Here is a 10,044-nt window from a genome sequence, read left to right on the forward strand (position 1 = left end):
ACTCTCCGCTAATTGTCAGCACATAAGGTTCACGCACTAACAATTATCAGAGAGTTGACGGAACTTTTAATTTTGTACCTAAATTATAACGGGCTTCACCACAGGGCTTTAAATCCTAATTTGTTGACCACAAGGGCTATCTTTCGACTTCCCCATCACCACGGGACTAATAATCCAATTAAGACAAAATAAAAACAAGCCTACATAACGAAGCAGAATAAAATTAAAGTAATAATTCTCCAAGTTTCGACGATTCCACCTTCAGTCTGTTAACGTTTTGTTACCTTAATAACACAAGCATGCAACAAAAAACATAACCATGGAAATCTGAAAGACAGAAATGTCAAAAACAACCCTATAAAGTCTCACACCTTTGCATTATATTCTCATTCCGAAAGAGTATACAGGAACACTTGTACCATAACGATAAATACGGCGAGGCAGGATCCTCCCAGGAAAAGTCGAAACTGCCACGCCACACAGCACCCCACTGCCCAGTTGCTTAAAACAGAGAAACCAACCTGGATGCAGAGTTGAGAACTAAATGGTCGCAAAAAGTGGGGTGAACGCGAACTCTTTTCCAAAACACGAGTTCAATTTGTAACCACAACTTTACCGACAAAAAAATGATGATGTAAATCATCATTGTATTTCTTCTAACTAAAGAGTTTTTGAGTTCCTTTTCGCCAAACACCTTTGACAGGCAATCCTCCAGCCCATCTAATCCTTCATCACCGGCATCTGATTGAGAATCAGAATTTCTGCTATCTAAAAGTGCTGCAGCATCACCCAAGCGGACTCTTATCAAATTTGGAGGTTTTCTTCCGCTGCTTGCTCCCTCCACCACCATCCACTAAATTTGGCCTAGCAGCTGGCGTGGAATCCTTTTGGCCCCTTGGTTGCACTAGAGGTTGACTGCGAGAATTCAACTCCTCCTGGTGCCCATTCACTAACAGATTTGATTTTCCTTTGGCAGCACGGTACCCATCCTTTGTCAACACCTCCACCACTTCTTCCGTAGGCCTGTTGTTTGATTGAAGTTCCCGTACAGAGCTAATAATGCTATCTGCTAGCATGTTCTTAGAATTACTGTTTTCAGACTCTGAAATCTTCCCTTTACCTTTCTTAGAATTATTACCATCTTTCAATTTAGGACTGTCCTGAGACCATCCGTTGCGGGTACCAGTATTGTAGGCATCGATAAGCTCCTTCTGCTTCTGAGAATCAGGGCAGAGTCTAGCCAAATCAAGGACAAGATGAAGCAAGCCAAACTGCCGCACAAAATCTAAATATATTCCTGTGTCAACTAAACCCTGGCGATACTGTCCAGATATGTCTTTAAAAATAGTGTATTTTTCTTCGTCAAATTCAAGACCGGCACGAATCTTTTCCACTAAGGACTTGTTAGCAGTTTGAACATCCTCCACTTTCAATATAGGATGGGTAGTTGAAGGCAACTTACGCACTTGTACTGCAGAAACAGGCGGAAAATCAGAATTGGAGGGTTGAACAGATCCATTTTCGACCAAATTAGGAGCTGACGTAGAGTGGCTGATCCTACCAGATTTGGTGTTGCTTGAATCCCTTGAAGAACCTGATGATAACAATCCAGGTATTGTTGTCTGTTCAACATGAGCTGCAGAACTTGCATAACTAGATGGTCTCGATCCATTACCAAAGGCATTCTGTCTAGTCTCAACTTGAGCCTGAGTGGAACTGGCATAACTGGATGGTCTGGGTCCATTACCAGAGGCCATATTGCTCTTACCTGAAACACGAGATGAAACACTTGTCGCAGGTGAAGCCTGAGCTGAATTAGTAGGTTGTACTACAGGCCCCCGAGTTGCTGCTGGCCAAGCCTGTCCAGAACTATTAACAGCCACAGGCCCACGTGTTGCTGCTGGCCAAGCCTGACCAGAACCATTAACGGCCACAGGCCCACGTTTTGCTGCTGGCCAAGCCATTCCAGAGCTATTAACAGCTACCTTGTGGTTGTTTTGCCGGCGGAGATGCGCAGCCATTGTGTTGCTAGGCAGACTATCTGAGTCTTGTTTGGGGTCTGAACTGTTGCCAGCTGCCATTGAGAGGGGAGGAAAGGAAGATTCTTCCAAACGCCCATTCCTAGAAATAGGCCCCACGGCTTGACGGTACCTTGAAGATGTTTCAATATCTGTTGCACTTAATGATTCAAATGAATCAGCGATCGGATCAATATCGCCTGTATCCCCAATATCTGGAGGAACTTGCAGTCTGGAGGATGAAGGATCTTCGTATGTTCTATCAGCATGAGCAGTCTCCAAACTTGCTTGAACAGCCATAGAAAGTTGATTTTCAGAAGAATCGCGATGAAATGCCAGAACTCTTCCACCTCTTCCGCCTCTTCCACGTCGATGATCATGTTCACTACTTCGTTGATATCTGAAGCTGGTTGGTATCTGTTAAAGATATACGACGAAAGATAATTATATTGCATAAAAACTGAATTACAAATAATAAAAAAATGAGAGAAGAACCGAGCCTCGATGCAGAAGGGAAATTGCAGAGAAGAACAAAAAAATAGTATACTTACCTGCAGAGCAGCATTACGCTTGGAACGAGACATGCTCCCTCCATGTTCAAGTGTATTATGCCTCTGAAAAATAAATAAGAAAGGGAAGTAAAAAAATTAAATACTACAAGAGCAGGAACGCATAAATTTCTCACATTTTATAAGTCACCTTCATTTCTGCCTCAGATTGGAAGACAACAAACTTTTTGCTGAGGCAGGACTCATCTTCACATAGAAAATGACCTTGGCGGAAGTGCATCTATGACATACAATGAAAAAGCATTCAAAACACATATACGGCGGCAGGAAAAAAAATAATACAAAATAAATAACAACACTAATAACTTACCTCCAGGTCATCATAATTCTTATAATATTCATATTGTCCAGGATTCTGCCTGCATTGAACAGCAGAAATCTCATATTCGCTTGAACATTTTAAAAATTACAATCAAAACATAGCACTCTTCCAGTGAAAGACGGTCGAATACCTTTGGCATATATGACAAGTATAGTGATCAGTAGTCATGTGGGAGTACAGCTCATTATCCCCATAAAATGGGGTTCTGCAAAACTCACACATAGGATGTCCCATGAAGCCACCTCTTTCACTCTCACTTCCATCCACTTCAGAGTCACCTGTATTTATATGCCGCCTCAATTGAGCTCTAGTATATAGTTTTTGTTCACATATAAACACCTGCTTAACATGAAAGAAGCTAATTAGATAAATCAAATAAAAATGATAATACCTAAGAAGACAGAAAGAAGATAATAGAGCAAAAGAGCTGCTTGAAATGTAAATATATGATAAATATCAAGTCTCTTAGCAATCAGAGTAACAGCTTTTACCTTCCTCCCTTCCAAACATAAAGAGCACATCCACAACCTATGTTGGTGGAATAAATGATTCTTCAGATGATCAAGGTTCCGAATCTTCCCGCGACGCTTTGGGCCATCATTTGATTGCTCATCCATCTTGTCACATTCGCTGCATGAAAGCTTGCACATTGCCTTGATCATCTTGTAGTGGTCCACATCATCGAAAAATGCATGAGTATCTTCGTGGTACCAATATGGTCCCACGCGACCCTCCCTTACATCAGTCGGCAAGACTGAGAAGTCATTAATCATCCTTGTGTAATCTCCTAAAGCCTGAAAAGATCGTCAAGGCACACCGCATAAGGAAACCAGAAGCAGAGAAGAATCAAGAAAGTGCGTAAAAGTTAATGCATCCCACTTATAACAAATTACAAAGGAGCAGGCACTGAATAATGTATCTGTTAAATTATGTAAAGCTAGAATTTTTTCACAATAAACAGATACATCGACAATGAACAAAAATTTAAGAAAGTGTGTACGGGCAAATGCATGCCACTTAAACTTCTACGAAAAACTCATCGAATAAAACACAAATCATGCAGCCAAGAAGCTCATTACATTCAAGGGCAAGAGAACCCAATATGCACCACAATGATAAGTCAATAAATACCCAGAGAATTCAACCCGAACAAGCAAATCGAATGCGAAATAGCCCAGAAAAACATAATTTCACAAAAAAGGACAAATCTTTCCCGCTTCTGCGTGTATCAAAGTTCTCACAAAGAAAATTCACATATCAAAAACCCACAATTATAGTTTGAAGTTTCATCACAAAATCCTAAGCTAAAAAGTAAGAATCTTTAACCCAAGATCAGAGAACAATACAGCACCTTGGTGATAAAAATGACGTCGGACTCGGTCTTGCAGATGCAGCATCGGCGATCGTTGCAGATGAAGCGGAGACGAACGACGCAGGTGGAGCAGACTTCGCGATGTCCACAGGCACCGTAGGCAACCCATTCCAGAGTATCGGCACACACCGCACAGCTGTCGTCCATGGCTATCGTTCAAGCTTTGTGCGTGCCTCTGGGATTGGAGAGCGGAAACCCTAATTCGGAGGTTGATTGAAGGTGGAGGAGGGTTAGGGGATCTGGGGTTTTAATACAATTGATTGGAATTAAATTCTGGAAATGTTGTGAAATTGGGGAAGGAAAGCAAAAATTGAGTCGGTTGAGGATGAATCTGCAAAGGTTTTTGTTGAAGCCGGATATTATACAACTCCGAAAGAAGATGGAAGTCCTTCCTCCTCAAGGAAAAAAAGAGAGGGGCAAATCCGTAAGGAAAAAGAATTTATCTTTAATTTTTTACTTTCCCACTTTTATTAGCACATAAATTCGTAAATGTGGATGCAAGTTTTTGTTGGGGCAATTCAAAAAAGCTTAATGCTTTGCAAACTAAATTTGTATATAAAATTTATAAATTAAATAATATGTCAATGTTTATCAAATTTTAATTAATTATTCAATCATGAATTTTTGTGTCATTTAGTTTATAAAAATTTTATCTACAAATTTTATCTTTCTAATATTACCCTTCAAGAAAACTTGCAAAATAAAAAAAATTGAAAGATCAATTGAAAACATCGATGTGTTGTTTGCCAATGGGAACCGATGTTGAGAGAACTTGTGATTAGCAATAGTGGTGGAATTATAATTTTAGCTTAGAAGACCCAAAAGTTTCAATCTAAAACATTAGAGCAACCAATTACCATAGTTTGGGTCTGGTATGCAATCATGCTCATCATCATCTTCCGTAAAACCTAAACTCCAAATCTCTTTGACTTTCTTTCTTTCTTTTTCCATTGATTCCCTTACAAGAATCCTCTTCAAAGCTCACAAGCAACAGATCTTGAACTCAATAGGAATCACCAACCTCAAATCATGTCTGACGCATAAAATTTAAGTAAAAATGTCGATTTGGATCCTGAACCTACAAAAATCAAAAAATTATAAGCATAACATTAAACTTTTCTGTACAAAAAAATGTCAAGACCATCTTAGTCCTTTCGTGGCTCCACCTTTGATTACCAATTTTTGGTATAACTTGTTTACCTATATGGAAGAAGTTCATAAGTTGTGTGCTAAACTACAGCAAGGCAGACCGACAGGTGAGCATTCCACTAACCGATGGAGAAGTATTCCCTTGGGCTCTACGGGTTTTGTGAGAGTCCAAGTAAATCTTTACGATCCAGAAAGAGCTTGATCAAATAAGATCTAGTAGAATCTTTAAAGATAACAAGTACGACCAATTAGAATTGCAAAGGAAAGGAGTTGAAGTTTCCTTTTCTTTTTTGGGTCGGAAGAAAACTTAGCTTTATATTTACTAGATTGTCAAGTAAATAGAAATTGTATATCATAACCATTCATTTTTCGTGCTTTTGAATAATTGGGACCGTTTATTAAAGTAAAAGTGTGCCACTTTTTAACTAAAGAAAAATGAAAGAAAAAGAAAGTTTCTTGAACCTTGCACATCTTGAAAACCCAGGCCTCGTATGCAAGATTTAATTCAAAGATGATCAACTTTTGCAAAAGACCGTGGTTTTGTTTTTTTTTAAGAAACGATATTATTTACCCCAAGAGAGAGGAGGTGGGCTTAGCCTCATAATAAGCTAGTAATAATGTGGTTCAAATTCGTCTTTGGCGAGAATCGAACCTAAGACCTCTCACTTACAAATAACGAAAATACTACTACATCGTAGTACTAAGTGGCAAAACACCATGCATTTCGATATGAGTTTTCTTCCAAATCCTCAAATATCCCAAATTTTCTTGACAACAAAAAGAAAAAGAAAAAAAAATCCCAAAATTGGGGAAGTAGTAGCCCATACTTAAATGCTCGAACTGGTTTCTGGATTTCATTGTTCTTTAAATGACAAGTATTTTTCGTTTCTCTCAACTTGAGAAGGAGAATTTGAGATGCAACTTCAATTAACTTAATTCTAAGTCAACGAAAATATTAATATAATCAAATTCTCTTGATTAATGATGATTAACAAGGGAAGGTTCCTGCCAGTGCAGAAGCAGGACAATACGTGTATGTAACACTCTGTATATGTGTATATAACACTCCGTATATGTGTTTCCTTGCCTATAACGTACGAACATTAGCTATTCAAATTGCAGTTTTAATACCTCATCATTCTGACTAGTTTTCCGAACGAGCTTTAAATCTTATCATATAAAATTTGAACTTGGTCTTTTGTAAGATTTGTGCTTCTTCTCTTTCGCATATTTCTCGACAATAGATTAGAGCCGCCTCTAGAACTCCCTATTTTCATGTTGGATTTTGGTTCATGCATTCGTTTCAATACTTTGTCTTCCTGATTTATATGTGTGTAGCAAAAATCTACCGTCTTTAGTCTTAACGAATTTGTACCTACAAAATAATCAACAACTTTGATAAAAGACCAAAGCCTCACACGCCCACGATGTGAATGGTTTGCCAAATAGATCTTTGATGCTTAAGTCAGCAACTCTGAAAAAAGTGAAGGGTTTAGGGCTTGTGTGCTTAACAAAAGTTTATATGCGGATACGAATGCTAGACTGTGATGTTGTATGCTGAGTTACACTAGGCTTGTTGAGTGTACGTTACTTGAGAATTCCAGCATGCATGTGAATTCTGGGTACTAAACTGAAATTAACTGTAAAAGGAAAACGATGCTGAGGATCGAGGAAGTACCAGTTTGAGAGACGAGGATTGAGGAAGTACTAAACTGAAAGTAACCGTAAAAGGAAAACTCTTTATGTGCTTCATGTGTACAATTAGCTCTAGAGTTGTTGAGAGTATGCGACGTTAGAGAGGAAAATCTTCCATAAAGTGATACATGCTCACATTCTTACAGTGTTGAACCTCATTGAAATCCTATTGATGCCAAAAATTGCTTCAGCGGTCAAGATGGGAGATGGATAGATCACATTCACACATAGAGACACAAGATGTACTTAGTTCACCAAGATCAGCTACGTCCACGGGATTAGAGAGTGCATACAAACAATCCAACGTAGTTTGATTCTCTCATCCCTTCGTTTCCTTTTAAGTCCTCAAGGTAGTAGAAAAATTGCTCCCTTAGTAAGCAAGGTTAATGTAGGACATACAAGTTCTTTTAATATGGGGGTGACTAAAAGCAGGTGGATCAAGAAGTTTAGTCCACATCATATGCAGGCTGACTAACCAGACGCTTAATCATCTTCACCTTCAGTCTCAGCTAAAAATATTGAAAATATAAATGTTTACTTAAGGGTTGTTTGATAACTATTTCGTTAACTTAAATCTTGTTTGGTAACTACTTATCAAAAACTGAAAATTACCGGTTTTCAAACAAAATAGAAACTAAAGATCAAAAACCAAAAACTGAAAATTAAAAACGAAATAGTTACCAAGTGGTTCCTTAGCCGCTTCCATTTGAACTGGCATGTTCTACATGCAAGGAACTTCTGTAGATTTGCATATAACCTGTACAAACTGATGTTACATCTACTAGCTCTTAAGACAAAGGAGAGGAAACGACACAATATTAAAGAAAGAGTAAATGATAAATAAAAATAAATAAATAAATAAAGAGTCAAAAAAGGAATAAATGGAGGGCATGAGTCATGACTGATAGGGTAGTAAACTAGGACTTTATCATTGCAAATTTTGTGTTAACTAGGTCGTCGTATAAATAACCAACTTGCTCTGCATCTAGTGGACTTTGTCGTTGCAATCTTTGTGTTAACAACTGGTCGACTCAATAACCAACTCGCTCTAGGTTTAATGGTGCTTCTTTTCTCAAACTAGTGCATGGCAGACCAACGGGTGACAATCCACTAACCGGTGGAGAAGTATACCTTCGGGTTCTACAGGTTTTGAGTGAGAGAGTAGAATTCTCTTCCCTTCTATTCCCATCCAAGTAAATCTTTATGATCGCGAAAGAGATTGATCAGATAAGATCCATCAGAATCTTTAAGGATAACGAGTACGACCATTTAGAATTGCAAAGCAAAGGAGTCGAAGTTTCTTTTTCTTTTTTGGATCGGAAGAAAACTTTGTTGATAAAAGTGGGGCAAGTCTTCAATAATTCGGACTATTAGTCAGTTCAGCTTTATATTTATTTTTGTCAAGTAAACAAAAATAGTGTTTCATAACCATTCATTTTCCGTACTTTTGAGTAGTCCGGACTATTTATTAAAGAAAAAGTGTGTGACTTTTTTTTTTTGGGAGAACAACTGTGCGACTTTTTAACCAAAGAAAAATGAAAGAAAAAGAAAGTCCCTTGAACCATACACATCTTGAAAACCCATGCCTCATATGCAAGATTCAATTCAAAGATGATCAACTTGTGCAAAAGACCATGCTTTCAATATGAGTTCTCTTCCAAATTCTCAAATATCCCAAATTTTCTTGACCACAAAAAGAAAAAAAACCCAAAATTAGGTAAGTAGTAGCACATATTTAAATGCTCAATGTAACAACCCGTCCCGATTATTTAGCGGAATTTACGGAACGAAAGGGTAATGTTGTAATTGGATTTTGGTTATGGGATATTAATTTAAAATATTGTTTTTAGGTCTTAATAGGTGTGCCCAAGAGGGGCCCACCTTTGGTTTGTGTTCCCCCAGCCTAATTGCTCTCTCTCTCTCTCTCACCTCTCCTGTGAACCTCTCTCTTCTCTCCTCACCTTTTATGTTTTCCCTTCCCGAGCTAGACACATCTCCCTCAACTCACTCACCCTCTTCCTTCAATTGATTCGAAATCATCAAGCTTAAAGAGGCCATTTACACTTGATCCTCACTCATCTCGTTCCTGTCAACATTACAACCTTGATGCATGGAGGAACATTGACAACTTAACTCGCAATCCAACGAATCTGAGGTGAGTCGATATGTTTGGGGTTGTATCCTTGTTCTAGTGAGTCTTTCGAGTTGTTTGGGATTTTTTTGGAGTTGAAATCAAGGGTTTTAACCCTGTGCATGCGTGTTCTTCGTTCCCCAGATTCCGGCGAGAAACTTGGTGACCTTCGTGTGGTTTTCCAACCAACTCCGGCCGTTTCACGGCCTCCAATAGGTATATTTCGAATCTTGGTATTCTTTGCTTTATTATGGTTTTGAAATGGAGACTTTTGGTGGATTTTTTACCCCTAATCGAGCCGGGGAAATTTCTCAGCGAAAAACCCCTAGTTTCTGGTTTTCCCATCCGTTGGGTCCGGCGACCCATGAGTGGAGTTGGGCCGGCCCAACCCTTTTAGCCTAAACCCCAAACCCTTTGTCACTTAGGCCTTTGGGCCATTTAGAACTCAGCCTTTAGGCCCATTAAGCCCAAGACCCAAAACCTTTTAAAACCTTTTAAAACCCAGGCCTTCGGGCCGAGCTCTTAGCCCAAAAACCTTAAACCCATTTCCCCTGGGCTTGGTTACAAGCCCAATGCACTAAACCCAAACCTTTTGGACCCAAGCCCAAAGCTCAGGCTTAACCCGAATCCAACCCAAGCCTAAACCCGGTTGACCTGACCCGACCCGACCCAGTTGACTTGACCCAGACTAACCGTTGACTTTGATCGGTCAACGATCAACGTTGACTTTTTGTTGACTTTTTTCGAATTTTGCCCGGTCAACGGTTAACGGTTACGTTTTATGAAAC

At 39.0% G+C, this 10,044-nt stretch overlaps 1 pseudogene across 1 annotated transcript; it reads right to left on the reverse strand.

Annotated features, from left to right (window-relative positions):
* Window positions 1-560: 560 nt before the first annotated feature.
* On the reverse strand, window positions 561-4,679 carry LOC137747050 (uncharacterized; annotated as a pseudogene). The gene is made up of 7 exons (XR_015954139.1): window positions 4,261-4,679; window positions 3,401-3,703; window positions 3,040-3,248; window positions 2,898-2,946; window positions 2,718-2,807; window positions 2,570-2,632; window positions 561-2,435 (listed from the first exon to the last, which is right to left on the reverse strand). The product of XR_015954139.1 is annotated as an uncharacterized LOC137747050 (transcript).
* Window positions 4,680-10,044: the final 5,365 nt, after the last annotated feature.

Source organism: Pyrus communis, chromosome 2 (assembly GCF_041283825.1).
Source record: "Pyrus communis isolate YQ-2024b chromosome 2, ASM4128382v1, whole genome shotgun sequence".
Lineage (NCBI taxonomy): Eukaryota > Viridiplantae > Streptophyta > Magnoliopsida > Rosales > Rosaceae > Pyrus > Pyrus communis.